The sequence below is a fragment of the Triplophysa dalaica genome, chromosome 22 (assembly GCF_015846415.1).
Source record: "Triplophysa dalaica isolate WHDGS20190420 chromosome 22, ASM1584641v1, whole genome shotgun sequence".
Lineage (NCBI taxonomy): Eukaryota > Metazoa > Chordata > Actinopteri > Cypriniformes > Nemacheilidae > Triplophysa > Triplophysa dalaica.
In genome coordinates, this window is record NC_079563.1 from 8,664,864 (window position 1) to 8,685,481 (window position 20,618).

Consider the following 20,618-nt stretch of genomic DNA (forward strand, 5'->3'; position numbering starts at 1 on the left):
TCTGTATATTTTAACTTTATTTTAATTTATAATATGTGAAGATTCTCTGGATATTATGTGGATTTTTTGACACAGAAAAATTCGCAGTTAGAAAGACTTTTTAACAACCCGTTAAAGCTTGCTTTTGGCACAAATGTGTTGTAAATAAAACAGTTATTAATGCTAAGATGAAATCTATCTTTATTGATCAAGCTGCTCACACTCACATTACTTTGTGTGTTTATATGGTCAGTGAATCTCTGTCAAAAGATTGATTGCTAAATCCCATTTGCCTTGACTGCTGTCTTAGCTGAATTCTGAGTAGAAGCTCAAATAGATACAGTACCGCTATACTTAACCCGGCCTCACCCTGCTGTAGTCCTACATGGTAATTGATGCTATTTGTATGCCACTCATGGCGGGTAGGGACCATACACATTACGGAAGCTCCATTAAGTCGTCTGAGCTTGTCAATAGGAAAATACGTCTGTCCATAATAGTAAAAAGACTGCTATGATACAGCAAGGGGTGCTGGCAAACGCAAAATAGAAAATAGCATAAGAGAAAACTAATTTGGCTTGCCAGAAAATGTAAAACTGTCGGGTGAAGAAGGATGCCATGTAATTTGCTCTGAATTATTTCTCCGTATCTCCTAGCAACGGCTGGTTTGGTTTAGTTTTTCCCTTGTACTGAAATCATTACTCTATTAATTCCTGGAGATAACATGGCTTGCATCGACGATGCAGTAGTATCATAATATTATTGTATTATAACTAAATTAACATAATGGGCAGGTAATATCTTGTCTAATGGAGATGCGTAATGGAAATAAGTGTCTTGTGTCAAATCAGGAACTAGACTTTGTTTGTTATGCATGGCTTTATCGAATCTACCTACTGTAAAGTATGTACTCGCACACTTCTGCTGATCATAGTTCTACTGTCAGAAAGCTAAATGAAAACTCTCCCTACAAAAGGGGCGAGAAACCTGCTGAAGTCACTAAGGCTTTGGAAGTTTGTGAACAATCAAGTAATTTTTATTTTTAGTATTGTAATTATAATGCTAAATGATAGACAGTGTGATATAAACTGCTATGTAAATGATTCGTCATATTATTTGAATACAAATATTATATCCTTAAGAATTTTGACAATATTTGTTATTGTTATAAAAAGGTAGAATATAATATATTAATAGATTATATATACTTCACAATTGTATAGGTATAGGATATCTCATTATTGACTAGTAGAAAAAAATTAAATGGTAGGAGTCCCAGAACTATATGACTTCATAAATTCTTCAAAGATTTTTTCTTCAAAAAGCTTTCCTGTAGCTCAGTGGTAAGAACATTGCGTTAACAACGCAAGGTTGTGGGTTTGATCCCAGGGGATTGCAAATACCTATGTGAAATGTATAGGATAAGGCAATTTAAGTCGCTTTGGATAAAAGCGTCTGCCAAATGCCTAAATGTAAAATATCTTATTTTGTGTTCGATAGAACAAAAAAGTATACAATAATTTTCCTTACTATGGTAGTCAATGGTGCCCCAGAACTTAGGGTCAGTGGTTTGTGATAAAACCTCACAGAGAAAGTGTGAATCCTGAACTTCAGAGTGACCTTGACCACACCACAGGAAAAGCTGACCTCATGTTGCTCCTACAGATTGGACAGCAGCATGAAGCCTGGACTGAATTGTTGTAGTATGTCTGTGATACAGACAGGCAGACCGATTGATAGATCTATGCTATACAGAGGGACAAAAAAAGCGACGGTTGGATAGATGGATTAATGTAATTTCAAACGAAATAATATTTCTTCATATTTAGAAATATTTACTGTTCTCAAATGAGAACACCATCTGTGAGCCGAGAGTCGTAGGATATTGAGTAAACACAAATGCAGAATTCACTTGTTTAAAATTGAGTGGAAAAACTGCTCTGTTGGTAACAGAAAGAAGCAGCATGAGCAGTGTAGATGGACACAGTCTCAACGTAACGCTGCTCCTGAGGTGGTGCTCATGTGTGTTAGAGAACAGCTGCTCTTCGAGTGGAGCGATCTGTCCTCAATGACTCATACCATTTGTTAGCAGCTCTTAAGATCACACTTCTGTGTTCTTTCCATTGGAAAGGTGAAGATTTGTTTAACCTTTATATGTTATAGTGGAAATTGTGTGTGATTCGGTTTGATTTGCTGTCATCAAAATATAAATTTTTCACAACCCTCATGCTTTAAAATTTTGTTGATGTGAAATAGGGTTAGTATGCAATGCATTTGGCAGACGCCCCTCTCCAAAGTGATTTACATTTGTTTCTGATTTACATTGCATTGTACTATACATTTGTTTCTGACTATGTGCAATCCCCTGGATTCGAACCTTGGCGTTGTTATGCTGTAACCACTGAGCCACAGGAAAGCGTAATTTTGATAAGTCTTGATACTGGAAACAAATGTAAATTTTTGACTACTTTCTTTCAAATGTTTACACTATCATTACATTTTTTAGCCATAAAGTATTACAATGATAGTTAACTCATCAAAACTATGTAAAAACACAATGGGAATTATGACTGAAAATGTCCTAAATCGAAGCTGCGTTAAATTTCAGCATCTTCAGTGTAGTCATCCTTCACCCAAAATATGTAGAAATATTCTTCAACTTTTTTAGGTTGTTCCATCCATCCATCCATTTTCTACCGCTTATCCGGGGCCGGGTTGCGGGGGCAGCAGCCTAAGCAGGGATGCCCAGACTTCCCTCTCCCTAGACACTTCCTCCAGCTCTTCCGGGGGGACACCGAGGCGTTACCAGGCCAGCCGGGAGACATAGTCCCTCCAGCGTGTCCTAGGTCTTCCCCGGGGTCTCCTCCCGGTGGGACATGCCCGGAACACCTTCCCGGGAAGGCATCCAGGGGGCATCCGGAAAAGATGCCCGAGCCACCTCAGCTGGCCCCTCTCGATGTGGAGGAGCAGGGGATCTACTCTGAGCTCCTCCCGAGTGACCGAGCTTCTCACCCTATCTCTAAGGGATCGCCCAGCCACCCTGCGGAGAAAGCTCAATTCGGCCGCCTGTATCCGGGATCTTGTCCTTTCGGTCATGACCCACAGCTCATGACCATAGGTGAGAGTGGGAATGTAGATTGATCGGTAAATCAAGAGCTTCGCCTTGCGTCTCAGCTCCTTCTTCACCACGACAGACCCTGACGTCGTCATTACTATTACGGATAGATAAAAATGTACAAAATGTGACGCCAAATATATTTTAATAAACTTCTATTCAATTTTATTTATATATTGTAGCGCTTTTCACAATGTGAATTGTTCCAAAGGCGCTATACAGGAGAAAATAAGAATAACACAAGAACACAAAAAAGGTTAAACAGCACAGTACATGGTGTTTTTTAGAACAAGCAACATCATTCTAGTAAATAATATCTAATAAATACAGTCTCCCGGTGGTTTATTTAGAATATTATGCATTAAGTGAATGCTTGGCTGAAAAGATGTGTCTTTAATCTAGATTTAAATTTGGAGTGTGTCTGACCCTCGAATAGTATCGGGAAGGCAATTCCAGAGTTTACGTGCTAAGTATGAGAAAGCTCTCAAATCAAATCCTTATATTGTCAGTCAACCATATACACAAGTGCAACAGTAGGTGAAAAACTTGGGTGCAGTTCCGACCAACATGGCAGAATGACAGATATGTAGATTACAAGTAACAAAGAATTACAATACTCTGCCCCCTTTGGTGGATTTATGTTATCAAAAGTCTGGAGTTTTAAGATCTTAGAGAGCGTGATGGGTAGATATAAGCTCTGTTAAGTAGGTAGGGGCAAAACCTTTTAAGGCTTTATAAGTAATTAAAATAACTTTTAAGTCAACACGATACTTAATGGGTAGCCAGTGAAATATTGTCATGGTGTTGAGTTGGAAAGCAGCTGCTTGTTGAAGTGTAATTTGGCTCTGTGTGTACTTATGGCTAAATAGCTACATTGAGGATATTAAGATAATCGAAATAATGAAAGTTAATGAACTTGTTATGTATATAAAATATATATGCCACCATAGATTGAAATCCTGAAGCACCCGCAACGTCCTCCTCCCCAAAAAGGCCCGTCTGGATCATCTGAAGTTTGACAATGAACATCAAGATGATTCAGAACAGGTTTGGAGAAAGTGCTCTGAGACCAAAACTGACTTTTAGAGGGAGAGAGATACTGACTATGACCCCAAGAACACCATCCCTAAAGAGAATCACAGTGTTTGAAACATTTTCCTGTAGGACTTTTTCTCTGCTACAGTCACAGGATGACTTTACCGCATTGAGTTGCTGAGGGACGGGCCATTGCACCGTAAAAACTTGGACGTAACCTATTACTAGATCACTGAAGATGGGTCGTGTATATGCTTTTAACATGACAAAGACCCCAAAAATATTCCCAAGACAAACAAATAGTGGCTTAAGGAGAAGCACATTAAATGTCCTAGCCAGACCTTAGTCCTGTAGGACATCTGTGAAGGAGGCTAAAAGTCCAATTTGCTGAGCGACAGCCAAGAAACCTTAAAGATTTACAGAGGAGTGGACTAAAATGTATCCTGACACATGTGCAAACATGGTGACCAACTATCAGAAATGTTTTACCTCTGTGCTTGCCAACAAGGGTTTCTACACCAAGTACATAGTTATGTTTTGCTCGGTAATCAAATACTTATTTCACTGACTGAAATGCAAATCAAATTATAACCTTTATATAACTTTTTCCCCGTGATATTTTTTAATATTTCGTCTCTATCAGTTAAAATAAACCTACAATAAAAATGATACACCCTTCATTCCTTTGTTAGTAAGCAAACTTACAAAATAAGCAGGAGATCAAATAATTATTTCCCTCACTCTATCTTGCATAGATATATTGCATTATTGACTAGACATTTATATTGAAAAGACTGCACAGAACTTGTCTATTCTTAATAAATTGTCTTATGTTTTATTCTTTTTTATTTTAAAATATGCACGTTTGTTATGAGTAAACCTGATCAATTGTCTGCTTCAAGGTTTCATTGTTTAGGTCGAAACTCTTTTCTCTCACAGAAGTGGAAGCAGTCTGGGCATTGATCTCCCTAGTTGGCAAATCTCATTATCTAAAAATGATCTCATAGATACATGGAAGTGCAGAAACTTGTACGCTTGCCTTCCTTTCAACATGAGAGGATTATTTCAAGCGATCTGTCTGGCTCTGATGAAAACCATTAGACACAGGCCTTGTTAAGAGACTGCACAGTGTTTTGATCGCTTATATCCTAGCAGAACGTGTCCTGTTCATTTCCTAACTGGAATGTCAAGTAACTGACTTATTTTTTGTTGCAAAATAGAAGGATTTAACTCAAAGAGAGAAGTCTCTTTCAGCAAAGACTCAATAAGCGAAGACTGTAAGACATAATAATTAGAGGCCCCTTTTAGCATACGAAAATATTCAAGGGGGATGTTTGCTATTTTATCAATGGAGAAAATTGAGAGACGGGCAATTGGCTCAAAGTAACCATTTCAACATGAACATGACTAGGCTTCTGCTGTCATATGGCCTGAAAAAAAAAATGAAAAATTCGTACTAGAATCTCAAATCCTTCCTGCTGTGTTTGCAACACAATCTCTCCATTGACATTTACATTTACATTTAGTCATTTGGCAGACGCTTTTATCCAAAGCGACTTACAGTGCACTTATTACAGGGACAATCCCCCTGGAGCAACATGGAGTAAAGTGTCTTGCTCAAGGACACACTGGTGCGGGCTGCTGGGATCGAACCAGCAACCTTTTGATTTACCAGTTCAGTGGTTTAACCCACTAGACCACCATCTCCACATTGACCTTATGGAAGCTGTCATACTATTTACTGAACACCGTAAAGACGCCGAATGCAAGACTCGCAAAGAGGAATAAATTCGGTCAGTTCTGACAAAACATCCAAGATGCAATTTATAACATCTCAATTGATTCTGCGCAAACCCAGTGAACTTTCAAAGCACACTCCCCTATAGTTGTTAAACACATTTAGAGTGAATTATATGGCTGATTTATTTTAATAAAACTCCAGCAAGGTTAATCAGGGTCAGGTCTTGAGCAGTGACTCGGATGAATAACTTCTATCTTGACCCTGCCAACTTAATATTTGAAGGCGACAGAGCCTAATGGCGCTTTAAAAACACTGTTTTCATCTTTTAAAGGAAAAATCATATTTTATTCCCTTTTGGCTATTTTTGCATGTAATACAAAATGAGGCATGTACCATAATGTCCTAGCTTGTTTTTCAGGACATAGAAGTCAATAGTAACTGTGACCGCCTGGTCCCCATCCACTTCCTTTATATGGAAAATAGCCGCTTGGGCATTCTTCTAGAGAGCCTGATTTCTGGTTTCATCCCACAGAGAGAGTACAGTAGCAGAGGCACGATTTTACATTTTCTATTTTGGGTGATTATCTCTTTAAAGAAACAGTTCATGCCTACCATTGACTTCAATAGAAGAAAAAATTAAAAATGCCCCAGAACTGTTTGCTTTCCTACATTCTTTTAAATGTCTTTTTTTGTGTTCAACAGAACAAATAAATTTATAAAGCAAATTTTCCTACTATGGTAGTCAATGGTGGCCAAGAAGTCTTTGGTAACAAGCATTCTTCCAATTATCCTTCTCTGTGTTCATCAGAACAAAGAGATGTTTAAAGATTTGGAACAAGTTGAGGGCGAGTAAATGAAGACAGAATTGTCATATTTGGGTGGACTGTTCCTTTGACTTTTTGCTGAATTCTATTACATAGAAATTGTTTTACCACATACAGCATATGTCTTTCGTTTAAACGTTTGTGTAGTTTAACATGAATATATTGGTGCTGTTCGCTATTTCTGTAAATACCTCACTGCAAAAGGAAGGATTTAATGCAGCCCTGCAACTGTGTTTCATGCATTCTGACTTCTTTACAATGTTAAAACTGTGCTTGATACACTCCATCAGCGATCATACAGGTTTCAGATTATTTTTTTTCGAACATATAAAAGTTTCTTAACAATTTTTCTTAGTCCCTTTTTGGACAATTCTCTCAGAAAAGCGTGTGGCACGCCTACGCGACAGCAAGGAGAGCAGGAGAAGTAGCATGCGCAGACGTCACTTTCACTTGTAAGCAGGAGAGAGAGAGAGCATACGTTCGCAAAGTTCAGGTGTTTGTTTGTTCACTGCATTTGGGTGATGAATGTTATATAAACTGTGGATATAACGCTGGATTTGGAGATCGTTTGAAACTGATATATGGAGCCATCCCAGAGCAAAACGATGCCGGACATGAACCACATGCAGTGAGTGAAACTGATGTCTGTGTTTTGTTGACAATGCGCTTTTGCTTTAGTTCAGCCTACCCCTCCCCCCCACGCGCCATATCTTTTTCGGAAACAATCATAAAGCTGTATCTATCTTTTATAATTGTGATCAAATGAAATACTCTTCGAAGATACAAAGTATGCAATACTACTCTATAGGTACTCAAGATTAATATGAGATTGGCAGAAACCGCTATCCCCGCTTTATTAAAAAAATGTGGTAATCAGCATTACACAACAAATGCCATCAATTTAGAATATGGTTATATAAAAACTAAGGGTTAAGGTATCATATTTTTGTGGTTATCATCATTATGCAACAAATGCTTCTGTTCGAGCTCATGCATAGAACCGGAAACAGTCGGCTTTGATATGAGTTTTTGAAGTGATCCTTTGAACGGAAGCTCTCAGTCTGTGCACCTCATCTCTTTTTGTCACCCTCTCAGATGTCCTTCTGTTCCTCACCTCACCTGTCTTCTCTGTTCTGGTCAGATGAGAGCAGCTGTCAGACTCTTTCTGGATATCTCATTAACTGGCAGCTCTTATTGAGCCGTGACAGGGCTGGGTCTGGGTCTGTAAGGCTGACTGCAGGTTATATTAGATTGAAAATGTATTATTTTAGGTGTACACTGTGCGTCAGATGCATGAAAGTAATTTAAATTGACCGTAGAGTCAATTGGTTATCTTTCGTCACAAGCAGCAATGTTAAATGAGTGATTTGACTTAAAAGGATTGTTATGTCATTGACTCTTCCTCTTGTCATATTACACCTGTATGACTTTCTTTTTTCTGCTGAATACAAAAGATATTTTGAAGAATGTTGGTAACCGAACAACTTTGGTTCCCATTGACTTGCATTGGTTTTGTGTCCATACATTGGAAGTGAATGGTACCGCTGTTGTTTAGTTACAGAAAATATCTTCTTTTGTGTTCTGCAGAAGAAAGTCATATAGGTTTGGTTGAGAAATTTTTAATTATAATTTTGTGTACTGTATTTAAAAAAACGGATCTTAATACACTATTTAGGGTTTCAGTCTACTCTATGTTATGGATAATCTGCTAAATGACTAGCTAATGGAAAACAACCGTTAATGATTTTTGGCTAGTATAATAAACCCAACTCAATACTGTCCACACAAATGACTCTATCGGTCATTCATGAGCGCACAAACATTCATTGCTTTTCTAGATGTGAACATCTGAGCTCGCCCGGCAACTCCTGCTGCTCTTTATCAAGACTTTTTATTGCACAGAATTATTCCTTTCCAGCATGACAAAACCATTCTTCTTCAGGGCGAGAACCGTCTCGTCCTTACGTGTACCCGGTCAATTATTCATCTCAGCTGAGCATCATTCACATTCACAGCTGCTGATCACTCTAAACGCTTTGGCCCTGGGGGCCGAGCGGTCCCCCGACTGCTCACATTAATAAAAGCTAATTAATGGAAGGGTTAGGAGAGCAGTATGGGAGTGATGAACGACGGTTAAAGCTCTGATCAAATACTCGGCCATTAATTGGCTTTACAAAGTCATCCTCTGCGATCACAGTTGTGCGGTGCTGTTGACAGACTACAAATGGAGGACCTCCTCACCGAACATATTATTGGACTAGCAGCAGGATGCGAGAGCTACAGTTTTTTCTTTTACATTTATTAACGAGTTTCTGATCTATTTTTGTTCAAATTCTCTCCTTGTATCAGTTGAAATGAAAAAATGGGAAGGGGTTTAGTGTCACTTCATTAATTAAAAGATGTTTTGAGGAAATGATGGGAAAGAGCTAGCATGACGGTAATTATCTGTTTTCTCATATATCGCTTGGGTTCAATTTTTGTCTCATATTCTCAGCATGTATTTTTGAACTAAAGAGCCTTATGTTTCAACATATGTTCATGTTAAGAAATGTCACAGTGAGAAATCAAGTCTGCACCACTTAAGCGGGTGTTTTAAAATGCGGGGGTTTCAATCTGATGGCATGACAACCCGTCATTCTGATATTTTGATAGAGCAACAGCTTTAAGGTGTACTTAATGTGCATTATACGTCCAGACAGTCCTCCGACCGGGTGGACTTCCGGTTGGTGCAACCAGGCCCTCCTGGTCATGTTTGATTTTCTGTTGATTCCTAGGTTACCAATGCCACTCTCATTCACTTGAACAACTTGATTTATAATTCATTTTTTCCTTTTTGTCAACTTTGAAAAGATTCACGTCAAGATAGAAACCAGGTCACTGTTAACAAGATAGAAAAGAAGATAATTAGTATAGTATTAGTAGTCATCATTTAAATGCAGCAAATGGTTAAACATGTTTTGTCTTACATGGAACTGTTTAAACAACAACTTTGTTATTACATTTTTTTTGGCCAAATCTCAAAATCATCATATGGTCTGACTGTATTAAGCATAGTTCAATAAATTTAAACGGTTTTAATCTCAGATGATCACATTTTGAAAACCAAGTTTAAAAACACAGGAAAATTTGCTTATACAAATTTGGTGACAGCGCAGTCTATTGCCCAAAAGCTATTAGGCAGATAAGATGTGCCAGTGATGATGCATACCAAGTTTAGTGTCAACACACAAAAGTGGCACGAAGATACAGCCACATGACACTTTTACGAGCTCGCCTTAGAATTCGTTAACGCTGTATTCGAGAACGATGAATTAAAATTCGTAGATTTTTTTGCGATATTGTTTCCTGATACTACAAACCAAAATTGTGCAAATCGGGCAAATTTTGTTGGAGGAGTTCAAAGAGTACGTTTTCTATATAATTCTATACGGCGGACAGAAAGTATATATGCATATGACAACTCTGATATTAAACAACTCTGCTTGAGCCAACAAATATGCTGATGTGAATTGAATACCATTATGTTGATTTTCTTCATATGCTATAAGGATTTTAATACATTTAATTATATATCTTGACCACAAGGGACATCTTTCAGAAGATACAACATCAAATTTTGGCGTGCACGTCGTTACATTCGTAGACAGGCTACACGAGAATGGATTGGCCCTGTAGAAAATATTCTAATCACTTTTTGTCTGCAGTATCTTGATGCATACCAGATTTCACCTAAAGTGGGCAAACCGTCTAGGACAAGTTGGTAGAAAAAAAGTAGAATGGCAGGGGAATTTTCATGACGAAAAAATGACATCATATAGTGAATATAAGCCCCTAATTACAATGAAGATCTCTTTAATACTATCTGTTTTACAAGTTTTTATTTTTTTAATTACTAAATGTCACACCATATGACACACTATATGGTACGCAGACTAAACACTTGATGTTACACTTATAACACCGTCTCATATGTGTGATCTGATTAATTAGTTAGAGCTTATTTTATAGACAGTTAACAGAACATACATCACTTTATGCATCAAATTCAGTTCTTGAATTCAAGAACTTGTTAATCATTCTCACTTCACAGGGGATCAAACTTAAAAAAATCAGTTTCTACTCCCCTGGAATCCGATGGATATACAGAGGGGAAAATAAGTATTTGAAAGATCAGCATTTTTATCAGTAAGAAGATTTCTAAGTGGGCTATTGACACAAAATTTCCACCAGATGTAGCCATCAAGCCAAATATTGAATTCATACAAAGAAATCAGAACATTTAAGTATACAAGTTCAGTCATAATAAATAAAGGGAAATGACACAGGGAATAAGTATTGAACACACTTTATTTAATACTTTGTAGTAATGCCTTTGTTGGTGATTACAGCTTCTAGACGCCTCTTGTATGGAGAGACCAGTCGTCTGCATTGTTCAGAAGTGATTCTGGCCCATTCTTCCACACAAATGGTCTTTAAATCTTGAAGGTTCCTTGGGCCTCTTATGAACTTTGATCTTCAGTTCTCTCCATAGATTTTCTATGGGATTTAGGTCAGGTGATTGACTGGGCCCTTTAAGCAGCTTGATTTTCTTTCTTTAAAACCACTTCTTTGTGTCCTTGGCCTTGTGTTTGGGATCATTGTCCTGCTGAAATGCCCACCCTCTTTCATTTTCAGCTTTCTGGTAGATGGCAGCAGATTTTTATCCAGAATGTCCCGGTACATTTCTCCATTCATCCTGCCTTCAATAATATGAAGTCTGCCACTACCCCGTGCTGAAAAGCAGCCCCAAACCAAGGTGCTTTCACCCCCAAACTTAACTGTTGATATGGTGTTCTTGGGGTGGTGGGCAGTGCCATTACTTCTTCAAACATGGTGTGTAGAGTGACTGCCAAAAAGTTTAATTTTGCTTTCATCTGACCATACTATAGTCTCCCAATAATCCACAGGCTTCTCCAAATGCTCTTTCGCAAAGTTTAACCGAGCCTCAACATGCTTTTTGTTCAGCAATGGAGTCTTGCGTGGTGAGCGTGCATGGATGCCATGGCGGTTCAGTGCATTGCTTATAGTTTTCTTTGAAACAACAGTATCTGCTGATGCAAGGTCTTCCTGAAGTTCTGCCCGAGTGGTTCTTGGCTCTTGGAGAACTCTCCTGATTATTCTTTGGACTCCTCGGACAGGGATCCTACGTGGGGCACCTGATCGTAGCCGGTTTATGGTGAACTGATGCTCCTTCTATTTCCGGATAATGGCCACCACAGTGCTCACAGGAACATTCAGCATTCTATAACCATTCCCATCAAAATTCTTTTCAACGATAAGATTACGAAGAGTTCTTTGCTTTTACCCATCATGAAGTCTTTCCTGTGTGCCTCCTGGGTAATAAGAAGCCATTATAGGCCATCAATTAGGACTAACGCAGCTGATATCAATTAGTACTGATAGGGGGGAGGATTTCTCTCTCAATACTGACAGATTTCAGGTGATCTCCTGGCTTTCTATGCCTTTTGCACCTTGTTACCTTCATGTATTCAATTCTTATTCCCTGTGTCATTTCACTTTATTTATTATGACTGAACTTGTATACTTAAATGTTCTGAATTCTTTAAGTGAATTCAATATTTGGCTTGATGGCTACATCTGGTGAAAATTTTGTGTCAATAGCCCACTTAGAAATCCCGATAAAAATTACTGAGAATTACTGATAAAAATGCTGATGTGTCAAATACTTATTTTCCCCTCTGTATCAAATCCCTCCTTCAACCCCTTTTATAGTCTTTCAGGCAACACTTTTCCTGTGAAGACCACTGTGAAGCTGCCAGCACTCTTCCATTGAAACCCTCGTTGCGTTGAGATCCTTCCTGACATATCCATTTCTGCCACAAAAAGGCCCCGTGCCATGACGATAATTACTGCCGTCATTTCTAAAGGAAGCTTTTACTGACCTGTTGCGCATTTGATGCATCATTCAAACAGCATCTCTATCATGGACTATTTTAGTGTATTTCCTCCCCCCTGCTTAGATAATGGTTGTGTATGTGCGCTGTTCTTCCCCGTGGACGCAACACTGACAAGCCTTGGTGTGATTTTCAACGTTTGGGCCTGTCTTGCTGTTTCCCTGCCCATTTCAGTCTTTATCTGCCCATTTAGCTATCATTTATATTACCTACAAGCATGTTTTATGTTGCTGTAGTGTGTTTGGAAGGGCATCACTGAATAAACCAAGTCGCAGGATAAAAGCGTCTAAATATGTTAATGAAATGAAAAAGTAAATGTGATGTTTTTTTTTTAAAACACTTCATGTAATACGGAAATGCCCACATACTATAGTTATTTAGATGGTGATTCCTATAACATATCCATCAAATATTGTCTGTGACACGTATAAATGTACATAAAAATGGGTTGTTTAGAGGAGATTGAGAAAGGAGACTAGTCTCTATTGTTCCAGTTAATATTTCTTGTTTTTGTTTATTTTTTTCATGCAGCTTTTGTATAGGTACATATAGAGCTACAAAATGCTCTTTGACCTTTTCACTAATATTTTACACAAAATAATTATAAATTTATTAAACATTTTGTAGGTTTCTATCACGAGTGACTAAGTTGACAGTATTAAACCTCTTTTTTAAGCCAAATATGAATAATTTAAAAAAAAAGAAGTAATGCAACAGCATTATATTAAACCATTGTGTTGGGCAACAAATGTAGTAATTAACAAATTGCAATATTAATTGTATGAGCATTTACAGCACATGTGACATTTATGAAAAATGCCTTTACATTTTCGTTAAAATCGTGCCTTATATATCGGCTCTTACCTGAATATAAGCAATAGGTCCACTACAAGGAGAGCACAATGATTTTGAAATTTAAGTTTAATCAAAAAAATATATGTTATTTTTAACATAACAGATAAATCCTGCAACATTCATCTAATCAGACTGCTGTCTTAAAAAAAGGAATTTTCTCAGTTGGTGTATGGTTTTATCACATCACACAAAGACATTCTAAAATGTAAATCATCTTAAAAATGGAAACTTAATTTTACTTTAAGCATTCTGTGTTAGGACCTGGGAAATCCAGCAAAAGTTGACACCACGTCTTGGCCTCTGCATCTAAATTCTCTTATCTGCCATCCTTTAGGTTCTCAAAATTCTACTACTCCATGGATTAAAAAATTACTCTAATCCCCGTGTTCTTGTTGCTAAGCAATATGAGACAAAATTTTCCTTTACTGCATGATTTATTCTCTCTAAGGGTGTATTTCCCCAAAGCATTGTTAGCCAACTGTAGTCGCAGCTTCCATCGTTCCAGCATAGTTCAAAGATTTAAGTGTTTCCCAAAACCATCGTTCCAACGATCAATCGAAGCAGCATGGCAAAATTGTGTGGTTGGAACTACAGGTCTATAGAGCTGTGGTTAGAAGTATCGTTCCTTATTATTATAACATGTAGACTTAAAAATAGAATTACCAAAGTAGTCCTTAAATGCTATGCATGTTATTAACAGCAAGAATTTAACATTAATTCGAACTAAACGTATTTAGTAGATGGCATTACTCCACCACCAGTGTGGCGTCAACTTTGGTTCAAACAATGATCACCGACAGAGTTACTACGGTTTCGGGAAACAGTTGTAACTACATCGTTAATTTCCCCAATGATGCATAGTAGTACTATGGTGGTCAACCAGCGATTTATGTCATGTCTTGGAAACACGCCCCAGAAGATTTAGGCAAATTGAAATATATGTTATAAAAGCTAAAAATATCAAAAGACAATCCGCAACCCTATTTCGCTTGTTCTAAGTTTGTGGATATATATGTGTAGCAGACATTCAGAATAGCCTCAGGCAAGGTTTTTTTTCTTTGTGAGGTCAGTAGTACAGAGAAAGACTGCCGTTTCTCAAAACCACGCATGAGCCTCCCTACGGGGGTCTCGGAAATCAACAAGGTTCAAAGACAGGTTGACAGCCACCGAAGGGGCTTAGTGTTGAACTGTACTCCGGGCTGACACATCCATAATTCAATCTCTCACGTTTTTTGAATGGCATGTGGAAATTCTGCATCTTTCTCACTGGGGTAACATTGAGAGTATTATGTGATTTCAAAGCAGCTTTCAAACAGTGGAGACGTGCAGCATTGTGCGTAGTTTATAGCGTAGGTGTGAGACTCACTGAATGCTTACGTTTCATTTCATTGATGAATGAGTTTCTTTTAAGAGCAGGACTGTTACGCCTCCACTGAGACCGGCTTGCTACGATGTATATGCCTAAATGTAAGCGTGTACAAAAATCGCCTCAATGACCTCACAATATATGTATGGAGAGTATCAAATTAGAATCTTTAAATGCATATTAATAATAATTATATAATAATCTTGTAAACCAAAAACCCACGTTCATTTTTGACAGCTGGCTTTCTTTTACATTAGCTCTTCTTTTATTAAGCTTCTAAGCTTTTTATTTTGTGGTGTCAATGGAAATTTCAGTGGCATGGAAACGGCTGCTGGCAGTCCTTGTGGCTGAATGGAAGTGAGCGCTGAGCACAAATACAGTACCTGCATATGACTGTGCTTACAATATTTGATTAAGGTCATTACTGTACAAGTTTTTATTTTCAATGCAAATGCATTCATTTATATACTTTCAGTTAAAGGAGCCAGTCTTTGCTGTTTTGGGGGCTTTGATTATGTTTTTGGGGTGTTTTACAATGGATGTTCATCTTTTTAATAAAAAAACGCTAAATTCACATATTTTTAAGTCTTTTGTTCACCACTGTCCCTTTTTTAACAAAACAACTTGATTTCTTCCGGTCTCTATAAAGTCTCTCCTTCCGAAACGCTCTGATTGGTAAAGCTGATCCCGGTCTGTTGTGATTGGTTCCCCACTTAGAGTATGTGTGTGAAGATGTCCCGCCCATACCATATCAGCGAGCTTCCACTTCTCAGGCTGTTGTGATTGGTCGGTGCCCCTCTCAGTGCAATTTTATTCATAAAATTTGGCTTTTTGCAATAAACAGTAACAATGGCGTCAATTTCACTTTATCAGTTAAAAACATACGGATCCATTGAAGTGTAACCGAGGTCTGCTAGTGCATGTGCAAACATCAATCTTTGTTAGATATCGCAATTTTTTCCTACTATAGCGAGGGAAATGACACCCGACCGAATGGCGTCAGACCGGTTATATTAATGAACACTAATAAAAGAAGTGTAGTTTTGCTTTTTATATCGGACCCAAGTTGGATAATTAAACAAGCATTAACCAGGAGACAATTGCAGAGGACATTTCATAGAAGTGTTTTAGACAGAGGTATGCGCACACACACAATATCAGTGTATTACACAGAGCAGCTTTCACAGCTGCTGTTAAGTCATGGAAGCTGTTATTTGACCGTTGCCTATCTTAGAATGTGTGTAGCTGAATTCTTATGACCAGCTGTAGGACTGTGATGAAAGTGAAAGTAGTTTAGTGCGTAGCTCAGTCAAATGTTTACAATCTCTGATAACCGAACATTACTCCAGCGGCTCTTCCTCTTCTCTAAGGAAAGCCTCGACCATTTTTTTGCGTTTTCCTTTCCTTTGGGGGGAGGTTATTAAAATCACTCGGAATAGTGACATCATGTACCCCGGAAGTAGAGGGCTGTAGTCCGATTCCAGCCGTTCTCTGTAGTCCTTGAAATCAAATTCTGTTAAAGACAATATTTCGCTTGGCACTGAACTTTGAGCTTTATGATTTTGCAGGTATTATTTATGCTCTAACAGCAACACTAAACACTAACTTAAGGTTGAAAAAATGTTGTTAATTGTTTATTTTTAATTTAATTTGTTTATTTTCTAATTTCCAGTATATTTTAAACATATACTGTATGTATTTTTATAGCTTCTGAAAGACATTACTAAATGTATATATAAACAAAACATTAACAATTTATTGTAATAGTTGTGAATGAGTCTCTTGATTGTCCTTAATGTAAACAGATGAATCTCAACATTAAACTGTTACTGCTGGACATGATTCAAATATACAGAAATGCTGAAATGCAATGATTCTGGAGAACATGAATAATTTTTCTGAAGATCACTGGACAGTTTAATGACTTGGGACCAACAAGAAACCCTTACACAGCTATGACAAAACTTTAAAACCGTCATTGATTGTGCAGGTTACATCATACAGTATCAATAATGAGGGGGACCTAAATGGGCTATTTTTATATGATAACTTCATGTTAACATTTCTTTCATAAAATAATTTGATCAGTCCAGGACTGAATTAAAAATAAACCTTTATTTTATTATTTCCTCTTATTTTTCTACTTTAGCAAATTTTCAGCATTTTCCAGATTCCGCAAAGAGGGGATGTAATCTTTTGACTTCAACTGTGTATGGTTTTATTGGACTCTTGGCAGCTCATTTGGCTGTAGGAAATTACCACAATGTTGAATACGTATAGAAAAGCTTTGATACTAAATTGGTAAGACTGCACGTTAAATGAAGAAATTACAGCAAATAGCTCATGTTAACAATAGTCATACTGTCAGTTATGTGCAGTAGAAGGTAAAACACTGAAAACACCTCATTTAAACATTATGATTTAAAATGAATGAAATTTATATACGATTATTACTAATCACTAGTGGTGGGCATAGATTATTTTTTTTAATCTAGATTAATCTTGGAATTAATCTAGATTAATCTAGATTAAAATGGCTCATTTGAATTCTGACGAAGGCATTCAGAATATGTGTGCTACCCAAATAATGACTAAAAGTAAGTCTTTGAGAAGGGGTGTCTCAAGCCAGGTGGGCATTAGACCGGGGGCTCATCTCCTGTTTCCAAAATGCATCACAAACTGCTTGAGAAAGCTGTTCTACTATGATAATTGGTGATGAAAATAAATTATGTTCAATAAGATGTACTTGTGTTTACATCCGCATTAGCTAAGGGATGCTTTGCGTTTAGGTTGTACTTGAGACTGGAAGAGCTCCTACAGTACATTTACATTTTGTCATTTAGCAGACGCTTTTATCCAAAGCAACTTACAAAGAGTTAGGGAGCAACAAGCGATATGTCATACAGGAGCCATAATACATTAGGTGCCAACGCAAATTTACTGGTTTCAACTAAAGCTAGACCACTACCTGTTGAGAGAAAGTTTTTTTTTAAACCAATTCCGCATTGCACAAGGTGCAAACAACCATAGTCTTGTCGATGTTTGCATTGGTAAGCTTCTTAAAAATAAATTTTCCATGAAGCAACCTGACGGCTTCAAAGCTGCATCCATGTTAGCACGTCACGTTTGATGTGGTAATTTCACAGTAACGTTATGTTGTGTTCAGACCAAACGCGAATGGCGCGTCAAGCTTGATTGATTTACATGTTAAGTCAATGCAAAGACGCGATAGACCTACTTGTTGCGCGAATCGTGCGAATGAAGCCCTGGTCATGAGATGATGAGGCGGCGCGAATGACGCGAATAACGTGAGTTGAAAAATCTCGTTCTCGCCCGGTACAGTGCAATTCAGCTAGGTATACATCCGCGCTAAAATATCAAGGTGAAAGTCATTATAGCTTGCGTAGTATAGACCCAGCTCCCAACCCAACTTTGAGAATAGATTAACGGATTGGATTAACATTTTTTTTATGGCGCGATAAGAGTCTCACGTTAACGCAGCACGTTAACGCCGTTAAATGCCCACCACTACTAATCACATAAGCAAATGTATAAATTACCCTTGTTAACTCCTAAGATTTTCTTGTGTCCATGGAACCACATAAAACAAAATGTATTACTTTAATAATAATGAAAATATTTGTAATAGGGAGAAATTCTGAAGAAATCTTAGCAAACGCATTGATCTCAGACATTTAGAAATTCATTTATGGAAATGCACCACAACATATTGGGGAGATTGTTTTGCCCGCATATGAGTCTAATCCTGATCTGCCCTTGTAGACGAACAGCAGATGGGGGTCTATGGAACATATTAATTATCTGTCATGTTTTGAGACAAATTAGTGAAGATAGATAGACACATGATAGGCTGTAAGAAGGAGGTAAGTGGAGCAGATGGAAACTTGGCGATGAAGGACAACAAGAAGGCAGGAAACTGCTAAAAATATAAAGCATCTCTTGGGCAAAGACAAAATGCTTAAGCTGGGAGTGGTGGAGAAAATTTGGGCCGATAACTGAGAAGGTATTGTTTCGGTCCGAGCTGGTTTCAGTTCTGTATGGGAGGTGTTTTTTTGCTTACGGTTTTGTTGCAATTGAAAATGTGTCCGATGTATTCTCGACATTGCCATCTATTCAGCTTCACTCCTACAAATAAACACAATGCTATAAACGTGGCCGAATGGTTTCATTAAGTACTGTAGCATTAACATCCAAAGATCCTTTCTGTTTCACAAGTTTATCCAGACTTAAAGAGCTAAGAAAGAAATGTTTATTTTTAATAACCTTTGACTATTATTTTTTGATGATCCAAAAGCCCCATACTGTTTCCTATGATGAAAGCCTATGGCTTTGTCCAATAGACATTTGGAAGATCGCAAAAACGAAGCAAAAAAAAAACATAAACTTTGGGGCGATGGAACAGGAAGTGCTAAAATGCTAACTCGCTTATACTAATGTTTTTGTTATACAAAATATAACTACTTTTTTATAATTTAAGTTCAAGTGACTTGCAAAGCCATTTTGATTTAACTTTGTCACCATGCAATTAACCAGGAACATTCTAAGTGTTTTGCACAGTGTTGCAGTGATTATTGTAAATTATTTATCCATGCACACTATTATTTTTTTTGATTCATCTGCACTTGAAATCTTTAATCAAAAATGTTAAACTCCTCTCCCCCACTCAACAACAACTCTTCACCACATTACATCAGCAACATAATAAGAGGTTGGATTATAGTGTCTGTACAATGGCCAGGCAATTTCAGCCCTCCCCACAGGCCCACTTAAAACAAACCAATCAAAAAGGGGAAAGGGAAAATACAGCACGCCCTACATTTTTTTTCTAATTTCAGAAGCCGTTTCAATAGGACAGACGTGACGATATGGAAACAAAGTCAATTGCAACTTCCGCTTCATGGTGACTTTTAAAATGTAAGGCAGCTTTTGAACTACATTTGATCAAAAGTTAAAACAGGCAACATTATTTATAGTGTATGTATGTTAGTAACAGTAAAGCTAAGTGAAGTAAAGATCAAGTTAGTTAGGACAGTTGACATGTTTAGTTAGCCACCTAAATACAAACACCAACATATGGAGGTCATTTTATCTCCCAATTGAATATTGAGATTTGTTACACAGTAACGCAAGAATGCATGTTAATAATGTACAACGGTATCATGTTTTTGCAGCACGATGCCCAAGACACGTCACGTCTGCGTTCACGGTATGTGTTTCTAATTCACATCTGTAAAATGACAAATTAGCATGTTATGATGCATCTCATAGAAAAAAATCTGTGTAGCTCTAGCAGCAGTTAAGCAGTGTCATAAAATAATAGAAGCAGCTGAATAGTTACAGCTGGCAGGCAATGTGACAGCAAACATTACAGTGACAACGCACTCATGTGTTTGTTTGCGTCATTTCATCCATATGTAGTAGCTGTGAAGGATTAGAATTAAACCTTGAGCTGTTATCTGTTGGGCAGCGATGTTTATCACAGCTGTTTACTACATAGTCTTAAAGAGTAGAGGAGGTTGTTTTTAGCCCTGAATTTCTTCCAGCATCCAGTCGTTGGATAAAATGCAGTTGATCTGCCTGTGTTTAAAAAAAAAAGAATAATGCAAATGCTGATGTCTTTGTAGTGTTGTCGTGTTCAATCAATTTTATTTGCCATCTATGCATAATTAATAGGTTTAAATAATATGTCATCATAGGCTAAATAAAGTGTTTTATAATGCAGCCAAAG

The 20,618-nt window shown here is 37.5% G+C and overlaps 1 long non-coding RNA gene across 1 annotated transcript in view; it reads left to right on the top strand.

Annotated features, from left to right (window-relative positions):
* Positions 1 to 20,618, top strand: part of LOC130411283 (uncharacterized) — a 33,450-nt gene that overhangs the window by 11,692 nt on the left and 1,140 nt on the right. Inside the window, exons 3-4 of the long non-coding RNA XR_008905055.1 lie at positions 19,726 to 19,804; positions 20,062 to 20,096. This is a non-coding gene — a long non-coding RNA (uncharacterized LOC130411283). The remainder of the gene's footprint in view (positions 1 to 19,725; positions 19,805 to 20,061; positions 20,097 to 20,618) is intronic.